At 38.0% G+C, this 24,474-nt stretch overlaps 1 long non-coding RNA gene across 3 annotated transcripts; it reads right to left on the reverse strand.

Annotated features, from left to right (window-relative positions):
- Nucleotides 1-5,793: 5,793 nt before the first annotated feature.
- Nucleotides 5,794-15,004, reverse strand: LOC135776265 (uncharacterized). Of its 3 annotated transcripts, none has more exons than XR_012335415.1 (5): nucleotides 14,600-15,004; nucleotides 12,765-14,378; nucleotides 12,405-12,515; nucleotides 7,117-7,188; nucleotides 5,794-7,031 (listed from the first exon to the last, which is right to left on the reverse strand). It is a non-coding gene; the product is annotated as an uncharacterized lncRNA (long non-coding RNA). The 3 variants fall into 3 exon arrangements; XR_010544095.2 differs by having other exon boundaries at nucleotides 5,805-7,031; nucleotides 14,275-14,378; XR_010544094.2 differs by lacking the exon at nucleotides 12,405-12,515 and having other exon boundaries at nucleotides 5,808-7,031; nucleotides 14,275-14,378.
- Between the last annotated feature and the right edge of the window lie 9,470 nt (nucleotides 15,005-24,474).

The following is a 24,474-nucleotide window of genomic DNA, read 5'->3' on the forward strand; positions in this document are numbered from 1 at the left end:
TGTCTGGCGAATTGGGACTTCAGATGGGAGACAACTGTTGTACTTCTTGTATCTGTTCTCAGCCACTCGAATTCTATGAACTTGGAGTGATAGTCCACTAAGATTAGATACTCCTTTTGGTCAAAGGTAAACAAGTCAACTCCTATCTTCTGCCAGGGTCTTTCAAGAACACTGTGTGGAAGTAATGGCTCTTTGCTTTGACGTTTCTGGTATGTGCTGCACACATTTGTTTACCATCTCTGTTATGCTTTGTGACATTCCAGGCCAAAAGAGAACATCTCTCGGTCTCCGTCTACAGCTTTCTATGCCTAAATGACTTTCATGGATTCGCCTTAACATCTCTGCTCTCATTGATGTTGGAACTATTAGCCGTTCTCCTTTGAACAAAACTCCGTCCACAACTGAGATTTCCTCTCTGAAGTTCCAATATCCTTGTATTTCTTTTGCTGCTTGGCTCTTCATTTCAGGCCATCTATCCAGCACTGTTTTTGTGAGTTTTGTCAGAATCACATCGTTTTTTGTTTCCTTTTTGAATTCATCTAGTTTCTCATTTGACACAGGTAGGTTTGACATTACCATATGCACCTGAGCTTCTATTTCTTTATCAGGAGAGTCGGTCTCAGGTAAGTATGCTCTGGATAATGCATCCGCTATATACATCTCCTTACCTGGCTTGTACCGTACGTTCACTTGATATTTTTGTAATCTCATCAACAGTCTCTGTATTCTAGCTGGAGCACTGCTCAATGGCTTTTTCATAATTGCTTCCAGCGGTTTGTGGTCAGATGGTATGTCTACCTCTCTTCCATAAACATACTGATGAAAAAGCTCCGCTCCAAACACAATCGCCAACATCTCCTTTTCTATTTGCGCGTAACGCTGTTCTGTTTCAGTTAATGCACGCGATGCGTAAGCCACTGGCTTGTTTTCTTGCAGTAAAACAGCACCCAGTCCGCTTTTAGATGCATCGATAGAAAGTGTTACTGGCAGACTGACATCATAGTATCTGAGCAAAGGGGCCTCAGTGAGCATTGTTTTCAATTTGTTAAATGCGCGCTGATGTTCCTCCTCCCAATTCCAGGCTACATCATCTCTGGTAAGTATACGCAAAGGCTCCGTGTGTTGTGACATGTTTTAAATGAACTTTGCAAGGTAAGTGACCATGCCTAGAAATCTCTCAACATCCTTTTTGCATTCCGGACTGGGCATTTTTCTGACTGCCTCTACTTTGGTCTCATCTGGTTTCAAACCATCCTTTGCGAAGATGTGACCGAGATATTTAATTTCCTCTAGGCCTATCTTGCATTTCTCCTTATTCAGCTTGAAGTTCTTAACCCTTGCTCTCTCAAGCACTTGCCTCAGTCTGTAATCATGCTGTGCTTTTGTTTCTCCCCAGATCAAAAGATCATCAATGTACGTCTCAACACCTTCGATTCCTTCAAAAAGTTGTCTCACCGTTCTGTGGAAAACTTCTGGGGCTGAGTTGACTCCAAATGGGAGACGGAGGAATTTGTAGCGGCCAAAAGGAGTATTGAATGTACAAAGGCGAGAGCTGGCTTCATCTAATTTGAGTTGCCAAAAACCTGAACTTGCATCCAACACTGTAAAGTATTTGGCTTTTGAGAGTCTCCGGTGTATGTTGACAGTTTCACATTTGTGGGTCTGAGTATATTCTTTTTTCCAATTTTTTGCAACAGGCTGTACGGGATTACATTGGCTTGGGCACCAGTATCAAGTTTAAATTTGACATGTTTGTGCTCCAGTTTCAAGTCAACTGTCCATTCATCTCTCCCTGTCTGCGTTTGCACTGCACCAACGAACAGAGGTCTCTGATCTGTGACATCGTCATCATCAACAGCATGCACTTTCTTCGATTTACACATCTTAGCAAAGTGATTCATTTTATCACAGTTCTTGCTCTGTTTGCCGTATGCGGGGCAATTGCGTGATGTATGCTCTGTTCCACATCTTTTGCAATTAAAAGTGCTTGCTTTGTCTTTTTCTTTTGGTTTGTATTTATTTCGTTGCTCATTTTTACGTGTCTGTTTATGTTTCACTGCATCACATGCTTGCTTTCACGTGCAGAGGCCTGTGCATTATGATCTTCGTCATGCATTTGCTTCATCTGAGTGTCACAGGCCGGGGCGGACCCAAGATAGCTGAAGGGCCACGCCCCTCTCTAATTCCCACCTCGAGGAGGTTCCCAAGACCACCCCAATGACCAGACAGACGAGTAAACTACAATTAAAATAAACTTTATTTAAATATTTAAAATAAGGGGGGAAGGAGGGAAAGGGTAATCTAAAACAATCTTCTTCTCGCCTCCAGGACGAATGGGACCGGGGAACGGGGGCTGGGAAACTCTTCAATCCGTGGCGCCCTCCGCTTCCTCCTGGAGGCAAAACAGTGAGAACACAATTAACAGCTTGGCCCAGTACCGAGTTGCTGCTTGCCTGACGATCACTTCTCTCTCTCTCTCCCTCTCGCCCTTAGTTCTCTCCTTTTGGACTTCGCTAGGCACTTGGGGAGTCTCTCTCCGAGGCGTTGCTGTAGGCACAGGTAGGTTACGCACTACACAGGTGAGTTCTTCACAAGACTTGGGCCTTTCATTCACTCCAGGGCATACGTTGGGGCAGAGGTAAGAGGTTCTCACTACTGACACTGTTCGGTCCTCTTCGAGGCGTTGCTGTAAACACAGGTAGGTTACACACTTCGCAGGTAAGTTACTCACAAGACTTGGGCCTTTCATTCACTCCAGGGCATACGTTGGGGCAGAGGTAAGAGGTTCTCACTACTGACACTGTTCGGTCCTCTTCGAGGCGTTGCTGTAAACACAGGTAGGTTACACACTTCACAGGTAAGTTACTCACAAGACTTGGGCCTTTTGTTCACTCCAGGGCATACGTTGGGGCAGAGGTAAGAGGTTCTCACTACTGACACTGTTCGGTCCTCTTCGAGGCGTGGCTGTAAACACAGGTAGTTTACACACTTCACAGGTAAGTTACTCACAAGACTTGGGCCTTTTGTTCACTCCAGGGCATACGTTGGGGCAGAGGTAAGAGGTTCTCACTACTGATACTGTTCAGTCCTCTTCGAGGCGTTGCTGTACACACAGGTAAGTTACACACTTCACAGGTAAATTACTCACAAGACTTGGGCCTTTTATTCACTCCAGGGCATACGTTGGGGGAGAGGTAAGAGGTTCTCACTACTGATACTGTTCGGTCCATGAATGGTTAACGTAATAGGGCTTGATTTGGTGTTTGGGGAAACCCCGGGAATTCCGGTGTTCGGAGTCAGGCGTCCGGGCGGAACCCGTCTTCCACACTTTTGGTTCCGCCCTCACAGATCGTCACCTGGTGACATCAGCTTTTGTCATTTCTGACGCGATACACAACTGGGTAGTTTTTTCGAGACTAATGTCAACTTCTCTTAAAAGTCTCTCTCTCATGGCATCTGACGTGATTCCACACACAACTCGATCTCTTATCAGAGATTCCTGCAACAGTCCAAACTCGCATGATTTCGCTTTTAGCTTTAGTTCGGTAATGTACTGGCTTATTGGCATGTCCCCTTCTTCGGGTTACAGTACTCTTCAAATTTCTCCATTATTTTAGACAGATTTTGATTATCATCGTCTTCTTCACACTTCAACCTCTTCCTCTCCGGCTACATGAAGAAATAGCGAGGACTTTACCTTGGCTGATTTGCTAGCGCTTTCAGTTGCTTCTAGATACCCCAGGTGAAAAAAAAGTGCACTAAAATACACTTTATTTAAGTACACTTAGTACACTTTTCCACAATATACTAAAAGTGCTCTATTTTCGCACACTAATTTTGAACTTAGTATACTAAAAAGTAGTATTTAGTACTTCTTAAGATGAACTTAATACCATCTTAGTGTACTCAACTGTGCTATTTTGAGACACCATGAAGTTGAACTAAAATGTATTTTTAACATACTAGGTCTGTATTTAAAAAAAATATATTTAATTATAACTTGAAGTACACTTGAACCCACCTTTAAGCATTTTTAAATATACTTTAAAGTATACTAATGGTAAGTTAAAATAATATTCCAAATGTATTCCCAGGTGAAAAAAGTTCACTAAAATACACTATTTAAGTACACTTTCCACAATATACTAAAAGTGCTCTATTTTCGCACACTAATTTTGAACTTAGTATACTAAAAAGTAGTATTTAATACTTCTTAAGATGAACTTAATACCATCTTAGTGTACTCAACTGTGCTATTTTGAGACACCATGAAGTTGAACTAAAATGTATTTTTAACATACTATGTCTGTATTTAAAAAAATATATTTTGTAAGGTACCACCCACAAGCCCAACGACAGATACAAGTGGAGTGGGTGAAGGGGTCTCGTATTCGTTCCTTCCTCAGCGCTTCTAGAAGAATAATTCCATATCAGGATTAATTAAAATTCTTTTGACCTCTGTATTTAAATTATAATCTGACTCCAATTTAATAAAGTAACAATTTAGTGCATTATTCCAATTATCTGTTGATCATAATTTAGATATTTGATTATTTATAAATTCCCATAGTCTTAGTTATTCGTTCATTAGGGACCCGATATCGCACAGGATATACGCCGGCCGTTTGCGTACATCTCACGGACACAAAATTGCCAGTTCTGATCTTAGTCAGAGGTTGCCGGGTAAACTAATATTTTTATGTCTGGCCGCCCCATGCTTGCTCCGATCATAAAAATAGTTACTTTAGTCACGATCATGCAACTTGCTAAGTCAGGTGATAGACATAAATCTGAGAATCCTGGTGAATGTGCTACCTGCTCCATTCAACATCAAAAAACCAGTGTGATCATATCCTGACATACTTATTTTGCGGTAATACCAGACTCCTTCTAATCTACTGGAAATAATAATTTCTGAAAGAATTAAAATAAATCAATACAATGTCTGAAGAATTCAGATGAAACAAATGTAACAATTTATTATACCAGGCAGGTTCCAGCTTCAAACATAAATGACAGAATATCATACAGAATATGATTCAAATCCAATTCGTTAAAATGATCAACAGTTACAAAGTCATACCTGGCAATAGACACTCTGGCTACAGAGTACTTCCATCATGAATATAATATACCTAAAATGGTGTAGGAAGATTCTTGTTAAAGATTTCTTCCATGATGTCTGAATACACACACCCAAAGTGTGGGGAAGATTCTTGCTAAAGAATACTTCCCAGAGTCTCTTGCCAAGCCACCTTATATACACAGAATGAGACAAAGAATAATAAAATCTCAAAACAGGATTTGGTTGGTCGGTTCTCGTGACCTGAAGAGGAGCACCAAATGGGACTGTTAACCATCTGTAATCTAGATCTTCTCATGATGTGACACCCCTCGCAGGAGTACAGATTATGTCTTTAAGTTTAAACTTTGATACACTTTCTCTTAGAATTATAGAAATTAGACCTTTTTAACCATCGCACCATCACCTTTAAAACGAAACCAAACATGAAGATGAAACCTTTGTAGCATCACAACATATGATATATCCAATGTTACATGTGTTTAGTATATTTCCAGTAACCAAACCCTTAAAGGAGAAGAGAGAGGGGGTGAAATACAGATCAGTTCCTGGGTATCCGTGACCCCTGTGGAGAGAGACAACACGTCTCTCAAAAATAGACACAGAATGTGTTTTTTATTGTTTTATGGTCCAGCTCCAAAACCAAAACTTGTCCACCTGTCCTACAATTTCATTATAACTTAAAGTACACTTGAACCCACTTTTAAGCATTTTTAAATATACTTTAAAGTATACTAATGGTATGTTAAAATAATATTCCAAATGTATTCCCAGGTGAAACAAGTTCACTAAAATACACTATTTAAGTACACTTTCCACATTATACTAAAAGTGCTCTATTTTCACACACTAATTTTGAACTTAGTATACTAAAAAGTAGTATTAAGTACTTTTTAAGATGAACTTAAAACCATCTTAGTGTACTCAACTGTGCTTTTTTGAGACACCATGAAGTTGAACTAAAATGTAATTTTAACATACTAGGTCTGTATTTAAAAAATATCTTTAATTACAACTTGAACCCACCTTTAAACATTTACGAATCTACTTTAAAATATACTAGTAGTATGTTAAAATAATATACCAAATGTATTCCCAGGTGAAAAAGTTCACTAAAATACACTTTAAGTTCACAACCTTAAGGTACCAAAAGCTCTTTATTTTCGTGCAGTAAATTGTGCTTAATATACTAAAAAGTAGTATTTAGTACTTGTTAAGACAAACTTAAGACAATCTAAGTGTACTCAACTGTGCTATTTTCTAAAATTGTATTCAGTTACAACTTGAAGCACATTTGAACCCACCTTTTAAACATTTATAAATGTAATTTAATAATTTCAGATATAATAATATTACATAAATAATATAGCATACAAAATGAAATAACAATATATTGCCCACACATTTGTATACATAAAATAAATCATTTCTAATGTACTGTATGTGACATTTGAATTACAGTCAAGTTTACTATTAGAATGTTATACATGTACTATTTTACCTGCATGTTTGCCACCAAAACATGTTTTAACTCATTCTAAAATGATACCTATTCTGTATTCATACATATGAACCAGTTTCTTCCATCATTAACAACTAATTAAATGTTAAAGAAACAACTAAGTATGTATTCACTGCTATTGAAATGATTTTACAATATAAAACAAAGATCAGTGAAATGCAATGAGCTACTTTTATCAAATTGTGGAACATTAATACATCAATATGAAAAGTACACTATGAATATGCAACCATTGAATAATTATATAATCATAATGATGTAATTCTCTAAACAAAAAGTTACTGGACAAATGCAGAAGTGCATTTGAACTTACTCGAGATAAACCTACAAATGGCTGAACCAAAACACAGAGCAGTTTAAATGTCACGTTTAAGTGGAGGGTCACTTCTTCTTGCCATTCAGACACTGAAGACTTAATCACAAGGTCTGTGAAAAGGAAACAGAATATATACAAAATTAACCAATAATTAATGAACATATGCATTAGAATTTTGTTAACTTCTCAGTTTACCTTTTAAAGCTTTGACTGTGTCCTCATCAAGCTTGACATGAGTGTTCGTTTGATCCGTCGCTACATGGCACTCTACAAGTTACATTGAACATAGGGTTATAGGAGGTTTAACTCACTGACACTGATATAATGCAACCTGTATGTATTACAGGATATTCTTTACTTTGATAATTGTGTTTTATTTTAACCAAGGGCATTTTCCATTGACATGTCTATTGTGGTCTTGCTTACAAGAAAAGTTCACCTCTGTTTAAAGAGATTTAAGGAAATCAGAAGTCATGCCAATGGACTCTATGCACGCTTAACTTCCACATTTGACTCAAGGCTGCTCTTAAGTTTCCGATGCAGGAGATTTAAAGCAGAGTGACAGCAGAATCGCTAAAATTACTTGTTTGCTGGATTTACCCAAATTTACAACCTATGATGTGTGAAGAATTGTCCAGATGTGCAAACTGAGAAAGGTTGCAAGTTTTATGTGTTGTCTTATCTCTGTAATCATTAAGATATATTCAGCTAGCCTGTACTAGCAGTGCTTACATTGTGCTGTTTTTTACAATTCGTCCAGCAGGCTAATCACGTTAGTAATATATTATTGTCTTTGTAATGTTGTCTAAAAGTGTCCGGTCCAACATCCAATAGGAAAATTCAACTGCAGTACAGGGCTCAAAAGTAACTTTTTTTTGGTAGCACTGGTGCTCACAACTTTAAAAAGTTAGGAGCACCAGCAAAAATTTAGGCGCATCCATCCAAAAATTAAAAAGCACCACAACTACAATGTATATGTTAATAGATTTATTTTATTAAAATAAAATGCAACCACCAGGCTTTACATATCCTATGGCCAGCTTTTAAAATTTGGTCTTTTATTTTATTTTTTTTACTGCATAGATTCCTAAATTAATACCCAACTGCTTTTGAAATAGTATAGCAATAATAATTTACCAATTACAGATTACAGGTAAAATAATTAAGATTACAATAGAAAATCTAGCAAACACGTAAAACACTGATTAATTGGGACATTTACAAAAGTGACCTTAATATAGAAGGCTAATATTGGTATTGATAACTGCATTACCAGGATGCTATTACTACTAAATATGTTTTAAAAAATATATTTTTTTATAAAAACATACCATCAACATTGTCGTGTTCCACATCAACATGGACCACAAGGATGTTTGTCGGATGTCCATTCACAAGCGCATGCGCACATACACTATCAAACACTCTTTGATAGACAGGTCGGTGTCTCCATCAATAATGAACACATTTGTCATGACACTATTTGTGTTTTTGGCACTTTCGCCATGTTTAAGCAGTGGCGGTTCTAGACAAATTTCACTAGGGGGGCCAAGGAGGGGCCAGTGTTTTACCAGAGGGGCACATAAAAAAATGGCAAGAAATTATATTTAAAGATTATAGGGGTGGTTACAGGAATTAGTTTAAGATAGGACTAGGCCTTAGTTTAATTAGGAAATATAACTAGTTTTAACATACATTATACATTACTTGTGTGCATTTTGAAGCAAAACAAAGCTGTATTTTAAGATATGGCATTGCAAGTTGTTTTCAGTTTGGACAGCTCTTACATTTATTTTAGTCTAGGACTAGTCCCTTTCTGGGAAACTACCCCGTATACTTTACAATCATATACTTTTTTATTTAATACAAGAGTCAGTGCAGGTGCAAAAGGGGAGCTGGGCTCTTTTCTAAAGCCCCCCAACCGAAAAGCATGCAAGCCTACTCAATAAACTTTATGAAATGCAAACTTTTATAAAGACAAACGTTTGTTTTAGTTTACATATAAACACACATTGCTAGACAGTTAGGGACCACAATCTAATCAACATTTAAAATAATATTTATTTTAAATTGTAAAAAAAATTATATGAAACATTTAATTATATTCCTCCAATTTTATGCACGTATATATGTAAGAGCATAATTACAGCGCTTTTTACAATGTGCAAACTTTAAAAATTTAGCGAGATGTTGGTTTTGCCGGTTGTTGATGAGTAACAGCTGTAAATGATCACAACACGCAGCCACATCACAGGAGAACAAGTGAACAGTGTCCCAATGTGTGAAGTGAGCTAGAGTCCTTACCAGTGCCCAAACCTGCATACTCATTCTCAACATCGGGAGGTTGGGAACGAATTGAGACACTCGCCGAGCAGCACCCACAGGCGGCTACAGTGGTTGGGTGCGGCGCTCTAATTTGCCCGTGTAAAACGTTGCGTCGCATTAGTTCCGCTTTTGGCGCTCGCGTGTAAAATGAAAATAAATATATGCTTTTTTATTTGGTCAGCACGGGGTGGCCAGGAACATGTCTACAGAGGCACGGGCCACCCTTGGCCTCCGTGTAGAACCGCCACTGTGTTTAAGCAAGGTCTGGCGCTTAAAATGTTTTGATTCCGCCACCAACGCCGTTTTACAGGATTTACAGTAAACACATTAAGTTACATCGAGCCATTTTCATAGCGGAGACACTCGAAATCTTTAAGCCACTCTCTCTGAAAGGTTTAACGTCAAGTCTTATTTTCCGGTGGTGGAGTCCAGTGGTGTAGTCTACGTGATACGCAGGTATACGCCGTATACCCACTAGAAATGGTCAAGAATTTCCGTATACCCACTGAAAATAGCGCGAGGATGCGTAACAGCATGGTTTTGTGACATTTTTAAACTTTTAGTCATAATATAGATGTGAAGCACTGATCATTAGCATGCTACACTTGCCACTTTAGCGGGTTGAAATACATATTAGGCTATATACTTCCTGCCGAACTGCGCGATCCGATCGGCGTATGAATTTCTATGAAATCAAATTACTATAGTGACGCGAAAGTGACTGGGGAGCAGACTGGTGTGACGCCACAGAGAAGTGACAGCAAAGCACCGCGAGAGCGACTCCAGTTATCACATGGTGAAATCTGCTTTGAATCGCTCTCGCGGTACTTTGACATCACCAAGAGGTCTGCTTAGAGCCAAATGAAGTCGAACCTGCAGTGTAGCTGCTCACGCGACACTGAGAAGTGAACGAGTGAAGCAGTGCTGCAACATAAAATCCATAGAGCTTACAACGCACATGTGAGTACAACATTTAAATCATCAGTCCAGTTTATTACTTTATCTGGAGGTAAGGCTCCAAATGCAATAAAATAAGCCCGTGATAATATCCTGATGGTTTTTAGCTCCCTTCAGTTCCTCTGCATGTTTGCTTGTGCTTCACAGTGTTAAACTTTCCTTCTCTGTGTTAATTTATATATCTGCGTTCAAGATCATCTTGACAAGATGTATATGATCTTAAACTTCTGTGAGGAAAGTCATGTCTGCGTTGATGTTTAGTTTAGACTTGCAAATTTTAGGCTACAGGATGGTCTTGTAATAATAATTAAGTATAAGCCTATTTTCATTTTTAGACAATGCTTATATTATATGCAAAAAAATAAGCTTTATTATCAATTACTATGCAAATTATAGTTAATTCATGGTCATCTTAAATGTGTATTAATTAAAAAATATAGTTGTCAGATAATATCTATTGAAAGAGTGAATATTTTTTTCTTCTTCAATGCATGTGTTTGCCACGGATTGAAGATTGTAAACAGTTTATTTAATTTTAATTAACAGTTAAGTAACTTTTGTTCCTGAGTTAGATGTTGATTAACACTAAACCAGTCTAAAAATCAGTCCAGTTTCCCCAGCTGTAAACCCATTGGCTCTAAAGTCTTTTTTTTCTTATAATAAACTGACATGTTGAGAACACATTCAGTTTATGTGTTTATGAGTACACTTTCAGAATGCTCTTAGTTACATGAATATCTCTACTGTATGCATCTGTGAGTGTGGTGGTGCTTATGAGGTGTCGCGCTAGGACGAGTGAGCATAAGGGTGAGAGGGAAAAATCACAGTATACTCACTACAAAAATCTAGACTACACCACTGGTGGAGTCGCATTTGAATCTGGATCGTCTGATTAATTACAGTAGTAACATTGGCTGTAGTCGGCTTGTTCTCGTCATGCTCGCGGTGCATCTCATTTTCGCGCTTCACGTACCAACGTAGCCAGGGCAGGACTTAACAGGGTGGAGGCCCCTGGGCTTGAATAAATTTTGGGCCCTACATTATCAGAACAAAAGAAAAGCTGTCACTGGGACGGTACCCTTTAAATGGGTCCTAATATTTACCATTTAGGTACAGATATAGGTAAATTTTTACCCATTATATCCACTCTTTAGGTACAAAGGTGTACTATTTGAAAGGGTACCACCCCAGTGACAGTTTGTGTAAATTATCTTCTGAGAGTGCACATACAGTAAACAACCTAAAATAAAAAATATATCATAGAACTACATTTTAGGGAAGTTTCCCGACAGGGTTAAGATTAATCCAGCACTAGGCCTATTGCTAGGTTATATTAGGGCATTCAAGTAGTTTTTACAAACAAACCTTACAAAAACATCACTGGTGTGCGTCTTGAGACAAAACAATGGCAATGATATATGTTAAGATATATCAGTGCAAAATGTGTTTAAATTAAGACAGATCAAACATGCATTTTAGTCTTGGACTAGGATAAGACCTGACTAGGAAACTGCCCCTATATCTCTAAAGCAGAACATAAGCCCAGTCTAAAATTAAATCATGTATTTTAGGGATGTCACAAATCCAAATTAATCATGCACATTAAAAAATGCCCCATAACAACATTTAAAATCATTATGTTAGACTTAGCTTAAGAAGAGAATGATATGTTTTGATTAACATTCACCTTATTACACACCATATAATGTTATAAACATAATCAACAAGCGTATTTTGTGCATATAGCCTAAGTGGTGCAGTGAAAAGAAAATATTTTAGGATGTAATTTAATAATTATGACAAGACCATCATGTAATATTAGACATAGATATGTATATAAAGGCTAGATGGCTCGTCCGCGCTGATGGCCAATTGAGTGGAACGTCCGCATTTTGGCGGCCATCTTAGGACAGGGCGCTCGCTCACTCGTAGCATTGAGTTTTAATGATGCAGGTACTTTTAAATGACCATAACTTGCTTAATTTTTTATCGATTTTCAAACGGATTGGTTTGTTATAAACGTCAAAGATGTACCTATGACACTGAATACGTATACTAAAAATAAATAAAAAATTCATGAAACATGTTAAAGCATCCAGAATTATAGCCACGTTAATAACGTTTGTAAAAAACCAAACCGTTTGTAAATCCGTCAAGAATTCAGCAAGTTACGAGCATTTTAGTTGGCGTATGTCACTCACCTTCCGTCCACAGCAGCAGGGAGCAGCACTATGGCAGCACTGACCTAAGATGGCCGCCAAGTGACGACACAGCTGACTCCGCCTTGAGCCATCTAGCCTTTATATACATATCTATGATATTAGACACCAAAAACCAAAGTGGAGAAGATGATCATTAATTAATTTTGCGTCTGATATGAACGTAATACATTAATACTTTGAACGTAGGTATAAAAATGAACACTTTTCAGAAGTTTAAACTGTGATTCTGTTAGCAAACATGCTGAAAGAGAAACTACAGGAAAGTTAGTCTAGCTAGCTAGTGGATTATATCAAAAAGCATCAGGACATCAACATGGCCATGATTTAGTGAATCCTCACCTCCAGATGAAGTAATAAACTGGACTGATGATTTAAATGTTGACATAATCATATGTGCGTTGTTAACTCTCCGGATTTTGTTATGTTTCGTAGCCCTGCTCCACTCGTTCACTTTTCCACAGAAACTGTTTGGTTACAGGGTCGTGTGAGCTGCAGACTTCGAGCAGATTGTATTTCATTTGGCGCTACGCAGACCGCTTGGTGATGATGTCGAAGTACCGCGAGAGCGATTAGAAAGCAGACTTCTCCGTGTGAACTCTCGCGGTACTCTGATGTAATTTTTTGGCTGTTGTTGAACCACGTGAATACACCCGTCTGCTTTACAATCACTTTTGCGCCGTGATAATTTGATTTCATATAATGATCGGATCGCGCAGTGCCGCATGAAGTTAAATGTACCAAATATCAAATAGCGGACTCTATATGAGGTTCAACCCGCCAAAGTAGCAAGTGGAGCATGCGAATGGTGAGTGATTCAGATGTCAATTTATGAATGAAAGAGTCAAGGGTTTGTCACACACTGTTAAGTATTTTCACGCTTTTTTAAATGGGTATACGGAAATCCTTGACCATTACTAGTGGATATACTGCGTATACCTGCTGCGTATCACGTTAGATTACAAACAAACAAGAAAAAACAGAGTTACAAGACCTACTCTAGTAATCTTTCATACGGAGCGCTTCATTTTCGCGTTGCTCTTTCTCGTTATCTGTAAAGCTTATTTATGACTCTCATTTCGCGTATTCGCTATTATACTAGCATCTATGGGTTTCAAAAGCAGGAAACGCAGGGCGTCATATTCAGCACCAAGATGACTGACATATATATATATTAACGAATTAAATGCAGCACCAAACAATTCCGCACCAACCAATAGGCTGTAAAATAATAAATGAAAACGACTGAACAAATCAAACGAACGCAAGCCGGCACGGAGGCCCCTATTGGCCGGGGCCCCTGGGCTCAAGCCCAATCAAGCCCAATGGTAAGTCCGGCCATGAACGTAGCACGGCAACAAGGAATGACTGACGCTCATATTAGCCAATCTGCGGTCTTCATTAAACGTAAGAACTTAATGATGAAATTTGATTGGTTATGTAACGTTGGAGAGAACACTGAACCTGGGACAGCAGCACGCAGCATCACAATCTAAATCAAGTCGCACCACAACAAAATGGGCAGTCGCAGAAATGCTCCCAAATATATTTTAAGATCGCACAGATTAAATTTCGGTCGCATATGCGACCAAAATATTCGCAATTTCGAGCCCTGCCAGTAGCCACCGTTCAACCTGAAGAGGGCAGCACTCAGACGTTTTTACAACATATATTGTAGTATTGAAACACTTTATATCCAAATGTCAAAAAACTTACACTAATAAAGCATCATTCTTACAGATCATTAACTAAAAAAGTTGGTTTAGGGTTTAGTTACTCTTTAAACATTAGCATTAGAAAAACGTAAAAGTTATCTAAATGTTATACAAATACTGTAGAACTAAAAACTTACCACCAAGAATAAGTATTTTTACGGGCTGTATCTTCATCTGTTCATCTCTACTTCGACTTATTAGATATTCTCGGCTCTGATTGGTCAATTTGAATGCCGCTGTGCTAAAAAAAGACAGGCTGTTATGATTTCTGAAATACAACAAGAGAAATGAAATGCCTAACTTTACTCACAAAAAAAATGTAACGTTATGTTCCAAAAGCCACACAACATACACGCTTTAAGAAGCTGGGTTAAAATTAAGACATACTGTAATACTGAAAGTTCTACTTATTTAATAGTTCACTAAAAATAAAAAGCAAAAATCTGTCATCACTTAACTTACCCTCATGTTCTCTCATTCATCTTCAAACAAAAACCGATGTACTTTAATGAAATCCAAGAAACGTATATTTCCCCTCGATGTCAGATCCACTTGATAACCTACTTAAAAACTGCTCACATTTCAAAAAGTTAATCGCAACAGCAATAAAAAACATCGCCGAAGTAATCCATGTGAATCGCGTTGTTTCAGCCAAGTCCTCTGATGATCACTATATATAATTTAACAGTTTTAGTTTCAACTTTTAATCCACATTACCAACGATCACGCACGTTGTGTATCGAACAACTGAATCAGGAAGCCAATGTGACGTACTGAATCCCAAGAACCAATGAGGTTTAGTCAGGTCCGTCACGTGTGTTGTTTGAATATAAACACTAACAAATTTATGTGGACTAACTTTGTGAAATCAATATATTATGCAAGTTCAATGATATGATGTTGAAATTGCAATGTTAGCCTATTAAAATTAATGTACATGTTTAAAAAAATATATGTTTTTTTCTAAATACACTAAAACCTCTGTAAAAGTATGCTTGTGTTTAACATACTTTTTTTAAATGTGTAATTAAACATATATTTTTTCCCAGCGTACCTCTAGTGCTCTTTTTAGAAATATGATAAATGTATGCTTGAGTTTAGCAGACTCATAAAAAGTGTAAATAAAAATATATTTAGTGTACCTCTAGTGCACTTTTTAGAAATACATTAAAAGTATGCTTGAGTTTAGCATATTTTTTTAAAGTGTAATTAAAGATATAATTATTACCAGCGTACCTCTAGTGTACTTTTTAGAAATACATTAAAAGTATGCTTGAGTTTAGCATACTTGTAAAAAGTGTAATTAAAAATATATTTATTACCAGTGTACCTCTAGTGCACTTTTTAGAAATACATTAAAAGTATGCTTGAGTTTAGCATACTTTTTAAAAGTGTAATTAAAGATATAATTATTACCAGCGTACCTCTAGTGCACTTTTTAGAAATACATTAAAAGTATGCTTGAGTTTAGCATACTTTTTAAAAGTGTAATTAAAGATATAATTATTACCAGCGTACCTCTAGTGCACTTTTTAGAAATACATTAAAAGTATGCTTGAGTTTAGCATACTTATAAAAAGTGTAATTAAAGATATATTTATTACCAGTGTACCTCTAGTGCACTTTTTAGAAATACATTAAAAGTATGCATGAGTTTAGCATACTTTTTAAAAGTGTAATTAAAGATATAATTATTACCAGCCTACCTCTAGTGCACTTTTTAGAAATACATTAAAAGTATGCTTGAGTTTAGCATACTTATAAAAAGTGTAATTAAAGATATAATTATTACCAGCTTACATCTAGTGCACTTTTTAGAAATACATTAAAAGTATGCTTGAGTTTAGCATACTTTTAAAAAGTGTAATTAAGCATATATTTATTACCAACGTACTTGTAGTACACTTTTTTGAAATACATTTAAAAGCTATTTAACATATTTTTAATACACTTTAAATAAGCACGTTGGGAATACAAATGTACTAAAAACATATTACTTAAATTTTAAGTATATTTTTAATACATTAAATACAACTTTTTTTTCACCTGGGACAGCTAAAATCTCTGTCGAAATCTCCGCCAGTTTTCCGACAAATTACCGTGCAGTCAGGGCCGGAGTGGGGCCACTTTTCAGCCCGGGAGTTTCAGGCCCAAGACCGGCCCACTTTTTCCATAGTGTTATTCCAAATTAGCACTTTTTTCAAATTGGATAAATAAAGCAACAGTTCAGCTCTTACTATAGTTTTTATTAATATCATGGTTCAACAAATAAGGTAAAGTTAAATAATATTTCACTTAAGATAAGAAGTTAACAAAAATATTCCTCTACACTCTAAAAAAGGCTGGGTTACTTTTTACCCATAATGGGTAAATATTGGACAGAACACATGCTGGGTTAAAAATTACCCCATGCTGGGTTAAAAATAACCCAATGTTGGGTTGTTGTTATGCAACCATGGATTATAATAACCCAACAGTTGGGTTAAAACAACCCAGCACTGGGTCAATTTTAACCCAGCAGCGTGTTCTGTCCAATATATTAAATATAAAAATAACCCAGCCCTTTTTAGAGTGTATTCCATAAGGAAAGGTTGATAAATTATTAGCATTGCTAATGCTGTGAGGCTGATGATTAATGCAAATAGAAATATAAAAGTCCTAATTAAAAAAGAAAACAATCTGACAAAAATATTGAATACAATATTGGGTAAATGGCATAACAAGTGATTTATAAGCTTTTTTAGGCTGGTCATTTTTGACTGGGAAAACAAACGTGTTATAGGGTTCTGAACACAACCTGAGGGTTAAATAACTTGAATTAATATTGTTTATTCATGGCCTCCTCATTTTCAGCGGGGGACTGCTCAGAAGCTGCTTGCATAATATTTGCAAAGTCTATCGCCAGGTATACACAAAAGGGTAATATTTTAACAAAAATAATGTTTGGCTTGTAAATAGTTTGACAACGGTATTAGCCGAATAATTACGTTGCTAATGCTAATCATTACTAGGCTTATTTCTCTTTAAGTTACCTGTTGCCACTTTTGTTTGTCCTCTTGAAAATAAATCTGTAGGTTTGGCACATTTGGCAGCATACTCTTCCGATGGATTTTTCTTCAACCTGTTTTTTACGCCCTCCTCCTCTCAGACGCGTATTGTTACGGTAGGGCCGGTGTCATGAGCAATCCAGTCCCCCCGAGCAATTCTGCCCCCCTAGGACCCCGCGTAATTCCATTGGCTGAAAAAACTCCTCATGGGTAGCCTTTGTAGCGCCTTATTACAATTCCTTCAAAATTTCGTGATGATTTATATCGTTAGAATGTTGTTAAAATTACAATTGGTCTATTTTAAATTATCCGTTTAATATAGTAGTATATAACTGATGCTCTAGGTGGTGAGATCTACCAAATCTCGTTCTTAGATTTTTTTTAATTAGCTTAACGTGACGTACCAGCTTAGCATACAGCTATCGGGTAAAATAGCTTAACACAAACACCAGTTGCACTCACCGTAATAACGTAATGTCATTTTTTTTAATCCTGAGGTTTAAAAAAAATATGTTTCACGTTCAGATAACTTAGTAATCAATAACATAAAATTGAAATGTGTTTTTGTTGTGTAAGGCAATTAATTGGGTTTTTAGGCGATTACGTGTGTCATTACGTGCTGCTCACGTGTTTGCAACATGAATATTAGTTCATTAATTATATTATTTTTGTAAGCTTTTATTTTAAAAATATTTTGTATGCTTCTATTTTGTAAAAAGTACCTAGCTTGCTACACCACTAACGCAGCTTCGATTAGCCATTAGCATCAAGATATCGCGATGACAAGTTTTTGACCAGGCATTACTGCTAGGTACCAATTGGGGTCCTAGGGGGGCAGAATTGCTCGGGGGGACTGGATTGCTCACGACACCGGCCCAGCCTACCGGAGAAAAGTTTTCTGGGACGTGCTATGGACCGAACCAACTCTATGGGAGGGGAGGGGAGAATTCCCTCACATGGTACAACCCATGCAGAGGCTGCGCGCTGCAGTGTCAATGCGAAACGTGTGAAGTGTCATTTAAGGGAAGATAGACTCACTAACGTGACAAATGTAAAAAAAAAAAAACTCGACCGGCCCAAAAGCGAAGCGGCCCACTGGGAATTCTCCCGGTTCTCCCGATTACCCACCCCGGGCCTGCGTGCAGTAAATCGAGTCCTGCAGGTGGCTTTAATCCTTCCATCTTCGTTACACTTTCCGTCGCGTTATCTTCAGAACTTTACTTCTGACACCATGTTTTAATATGATGCAAAGAGAAGACCCGTGAAACCGTTTAGGTTTTAGCCATGTTTGTTTTATCTGAGTTGGCCCCGCCCCGTAGCCCCAACCTTACATTTAGACTTCAGGGGTAGTAACAGGTGACTCGTTTATGACGTATCATGACAGAATTAGCGCTTAGCAATAACAAATCTGAACAGCTTGAAACAGATGTCCAAGTTCACAAACTGTCGCACTGACTCTGAAATAACATTCTGAAAGAAACATACACGTGTCTATATGATTTACCTGTTTTGTGATGCTTTTCCCTTCACTGCTTCCTGAGTGGGCATTTAATGTATAATCTTCAGATATTTTGTTTTTGTCCACTGGCTAAACTTGCGCTGAACACGCGACTTCAATAAGCCTATGTGGCCGCGCGTGTGCATCTTATGGCCAACATGTAAAGTTTTATATGCGTTTCTTTATTCTACTAAACATAAAAGAGGGTATATTAATAAATTGAGATTTGCACACAGTTGACAGTACCTGACTTCCATAGTATGAAAAACAAATACTTCAATGTATATAATAAACTGTGTGCAAACCATCTTTTACCGGTTTAAAACAAAATTAGTTAATGATGAATTTTTATTTTGGGGCAAACTATCACTTTAATTTAAAAATGAAACGTATATACATTTTATTGATCTCACAAAAGGTGCTTGGAAAATGTTGTTTGTCAGCGGAAAATCAATCCCTAGAGATTATGGGCGAAAATTCCCAACTGAAGAAACCCTTAATATAAAACCATGCAACCATTCAATTTTTGTATAATTTGATTTTGGATTCATATGTCATTTCCTCTTACATGTGTGCTCTGCAAAGCTATGTAATATACAGCTCTTTAATGTCTGAGATTACAATATTAACAGTCATGTCATATGATAGATATGTAGCCATATGCAGACCTTTGGACTACCATTCAAAATTAACTAAAAGCACCTGTTTGAAATTAATTGTGTTTTCCTGGATTGTACCAAACTGCTACACAGTTCCGGCAAGCCTTTTATCAAATGTAAGGACATTTTGCAAAAATCACATTGACAAATTATATTGTGACAACTGGTCAATTGTAAAACTGTCTTGTGCATCACCTTTTGTTAATAATCTTTTTGGATATGTAATTATTGTCACATTTTTTTCTTTTTTAGCTGTTGTTATAGTGTCATACATTAAACTCATTGCTGCATGTAAAGCATCTTTAGAGAACAAAAGAAAATTTTGGCAAACCTGTTTGCCACACTTACTGTCAATAATTTCTTATTTGCTTCTCTTTTTGATTTCATTTATATTAGATATGGGGCTAATGATATTCCAGAGAGTTTACGTCATTTTTTGGCTTTAGAACTGATTATAGTTTCACCTGTTGTTAATCCTCTAATCTATGGATTAAATATTAAGGCAGTGCGTGAAAGAGTTTTGCCAACATGTATTATATTGAGAAAATTTTTTTAAATGTTAAAGCAAGTGTAAAGCATACTATATATGTACCGAAAAATATATAAATACAGGTACAGTAAAAGGTTGCGGTTACACTTTATTTTGATAGTCCACTTTAGACATTCTACTAACTATAAATAACTTTGCAAATACATGTCAACTAACTTTCAATATTTGCAACTATACGTCAACTAACTGTCATTAGAGTATTAGTAGACTGTAAGGGTTAGGGAAGAGGTTTGGGTAAGTGGAATAAGTTGACATGCACCTGCAAAGATACTTATAGACAGTTGAATGTCTGTTGAGATATCATCGCAATAAAGGGTTAGTAGATATTAAGCAGACAGTTTATTAATTCTCTAAAGATTGGTAGTTGATAAGTAGTTGCAAAGTTCCTGTGATAGTTCGCTTTTATAAACAGATCATGACAAACTGCAAGAATGAGTCTGTTTTTCACACACATATTTCTGGTCTGATACAGTATGCACACTGTCCAAATGACATTAAAGGCAGGCCAAATAAGAGTAAGAAAACTTTTTGCAAATAATTTTAAAATTGACCAAATTTTACCTGATTTTAAAACAATATTTTTGAGCACAAGCATCGACTATTCAGATTTTTTTGTGGATTTTAGATGCAACTTTAAAAAGAAATTGATTATTAAATATGTTGCAAACTGTCAAAATGACTTAAAAGGTTACATTTGTTATTTGGAATAGCATATTTTGAATTATTTTACATTCCATTAAATAAATTACATTGGTTGGACACTCAGCACCACAGTGAAGTCTCAGTTTTTCACCTCTTTTATTTCTCAGTTTTCAACTTGAATTGAGTGTGTGCGCTGTCACTCCCCCGTGTGCTTCGTCAGCTTTGTGCAAACACAAAGAGTGATTTTCCTAAAAGATCATCACTTTTTGAATCTTGCATCTTTTTAAAGACTGCTGTTCACTCGTCTTTTTAAAGATGACATTTCGTCCTTGTTCCAGTTCCAGATGTGGCATGTACATGGCCCCCCCGGATGGCCACGAGCGTTGTGTCTTGTGTCTGGGGGAGAACATGTCCCCCGTGGATTTACGGAAATGTGTCGTTTCTCCGGAAACTGCCTCTCTGTCGGTCCTCCACCAGATGCTGTGTGTGTCATAGCATCGGAGGTGGGTTGTCAGCCTCAGACACCAATTCAAAAGCCCGTTTTTCACCCTGAGATGGCAGCCATGCTTGAAGTGGACCCATCCTCCCCCACCTGAACTGTCCCCCCTCAATATTTGGTATTTTGGGGGTGCTCGGGCATCACAGCCCTTACCCCCCGTCCCCTTTCAGCCCTCACCCCTTGACTCTCTCGATGGTGCAGCTGCTAATGGTTACACTGGAATCTCAACAGTGGAGCACCTGGTTGCATTGCAGCTCTGTCCAGCCGGTCTCTCTCCCTCCTGGAGGGACCAGCCAACCCTTCCCTCACGGGCTTGCAAGCAGTCATCTGGTCTCACGACGGCTGCCTACCAGGCTTGTGGGGAGGCAGATTCAGCCCTGCATGCAATGGCATTGCTGCAGATTCACCAGGCTAAGGCTCTGAGGGACCTGCATGAGGGAGGTCACGATCCGGCAGCCTTTACAGACCTTTGTGCGGCTACTGACTTGGCATTCTCTCAGATATGCAATGTCCACCCTGGTGGTCCAGGAATGCCATCTCTGGCTGTGCCTGGAGTACATGCGCGATGTCAATAAAAGCAGACTCCTGAATGCTCCGATTTCTCAGGCCGGCCTGTGCAGCGAGACAGTTGAGGAATTTGTCCAGTAATACTCTGCGGCCCAAAAGCAGACTGAGGCCATCACTCACATCATGCTGTGTCGCAAGAAGCCAACACCTGCCCCCTTGATCGGCTCCTCAGTCTCCAGCCACAGGCGTCCTGCAGCGACCTTCTCCGTTCCTCCCCGGGGCACTTCTTCTCAAAAGCAAAGAACCGGTCGTCAGCAGTCTGCCCCCACCACTCAGCTTGCTACCTGATGTGGGCCGGGTGGGGAATTCTTGTTTACAGTTAATTTCCGTTCTGTGCGTAATTTCACCCACAAAAAGAGCGAATTCTCCTTCCATCTCCAGGTCTCCAGAGGAGCAATGGAGCTACGACCGGGCTCATAACCCATCGTCCTCCTCTTCCTCTATTGCCAGTGGGTGCGTAGAGTGGCTTGGGACCCTCACAATGGATTGTCACCTGTTCTGTGGAGTCAGGTGAGTGTTACATTACGCAACACTTCTGTCTGTGGGGCCAAAATGCACACCCCGGCGATTCCATCCGCTCTCCAGGCGTGCCGTTAATCTCTCTTGCTCAGCACCTGGGTGCTCGGCTATGTGATTCAAGTTTTTCTGGACCTGCATTCATTACACATTAAAGATTTGATTTAACCTTTTATTAATTTTTGAACATTTGTTTGAAATGATCACACAGCGAATTATAAGTGGACCCCCCCTTTTGCCTTCAGACTTAATCCTTCGTGGCATAGATTCAACAAGGTTCTGGAACAATTTCTCAGAGATTTTGGTCCATGCACATCCATGATGCGAATCTCCCGTTCCACCACATCCCAAAGATGCTCCATTGGATTGAGATCTGGTGACTGTGGAGGCCATCTGAGTACAGTGAACTCATTGTCATGTTCAAGAAACCAGTCTGAGATGATTCGTGCTTTATGACATGGCGCGTTATCCTGCTGGAAGATGGGTACACTGTGATCATAAAGGGATGTACATGGTCAGCAACAATACTCGGGTAGGCTGTGGCGTTGACACGATGCTCATTTAATACTAATGGGCCCAAAGTTTGCCAAGAAAACATCCCCCACACCATTACACCACCACCAGCAGCCTGAGCCATGGATGGATCCATATTTTCATGTTGTTGACACCAAATTCTGTCTCTACCATCTGAATGTCACAGCAGAAATCAAGACTCATCAGACCAGGCAACGTTTTTCCCACTTCTACTGTCCAATTTTGGTGAGCCTGTGCCTCAGTTTCCTGTTCTTAGCTGTCAGGAGTGGCACCCGGTGTGGTCTTCTGCTGCTGTAGCCCATCCGCCTCAAGGTTCGACGTGTTGTGTGTTCAGAGATGCTCTTCTGCATATCTCGGTTGTAACGGGTGGTTATTTGAGAAAGGTTGCCTTTCTATCAGCTCGAACCAGTCTGCCCATTCTTCTTTGACCTTTGGCATCAACAAGGCATTTGCGCCCACAGAACTGCCGCTCACTGGATATTTTGTCTTTTTCTGACTATTCTCTTTAAACCCTACAGAGGGTTGTGCGTGAAAATCCCAGTAGATCAGCAGTTTCTGAAATGCTCAGACCAGCCCGTTTGGCACCAACAACCATGCCACGTTCAAAATCACTTAAAATGCCTTTCTTCCCCTTTCTGACTTCAGCAGATCGTCTTGACCATGTCTACATGACTAAATGCATTGAGTTGCTGCCATGTAATTGGCTGTTTAGAAAATTGCGTTAACGGGCAGATGGACAGGTGTACCTAATAAAGTGGCGGGTGGGTGTATATATATATACACATTAATAGAAAAAATATCTTAAAAATATGTCAGTGATTCTGAAGGCCAGCAGAAAAGGCCTTGAGGACCCTGACGATCCACCACTGCTTCATTGTTTATTACAGTACTGTACTGTACACATACAATACTGAATAAGTTTTATACAGACACCACAACTTTTTGCCACCAATGGTTGGTTGCTTGTGTTGCTGGAAATTTGCAGGCTTCCATTGAAATGAATGAGATGGTGTCGCTCCTCTGTTGCTAGTCACTGTCGGTGTGAACACAGCTTATGAACAGAGAATAATAATAATGCAGGATAAGAACAGACTTTAGCTGTATGTTGATACCTTTCTGAAGAATTCATACATTTTGTCAGATTTTGACATTTTTATTTGCAGTACATTAACATATGTATTTGGCTATCATTTTTATTTAAAAGCAATGCAATCACAATGCAAGATACACATTTACAGTAATAATTGCAATTTACATTATAGCAATAAGCTATACCTGCTTATTTACAGAAATTTTGTATTTTTTCAGTATATGTATATAGGTAATGTGTCAGGTTTTTTTGATATTATGAGATTCTTTTGCTACCTTATTTGGCCAGGACACTTATGAAAAAGAAATGCATAATTTTAGTTACTGAAATGTAATAAAATAAAATAAACTATGAGACGTTTGACTTTATGTCCTTAGATTAGACTAGTTATTGTATCTTCTGTATACCCTACATTGAGAATAAGGCAAAAGTGCAAAATGCAAAAAGTTTAATGAAAAGTCAATCTCCCAACAATGTTCACATAACAGTCCATGGGGTTTATTTGCAAGAGCCTCACAGGGACTTTACCCTGAATAAAAACATTTATAAGCATGGCAGGGGCTTTGCAGCCTGCATTTCATAACAAATCTTGCATGGTATTGGAAAGGGTTTAATATTTTTTAATGCTATATTTTTAAGCTGGGGCAAAGCCAAATTGTTTTAAATTGTCTTGTTTATTTTAATTTTAGTGATTGGAAATCAACCATTTTTAAATCCTGGATTAACATACAAATA

The sequence above is a fragment of the Paramisgurnus dabryanus genome, chromosome 18 (assembly GCF_030506205.2).
Source record: "Paramisgurnus dabryanus chromosome 18, PD_genome_1.1, whole genome shotgun sequence".
NCBI classification, from domain to species: Eukaryota; Metazoa; Chordata; class Actinopteri; order Cypriniformes; family Cobitidae; genus Paramisgurnus; species Paramisgurnus dabryanus.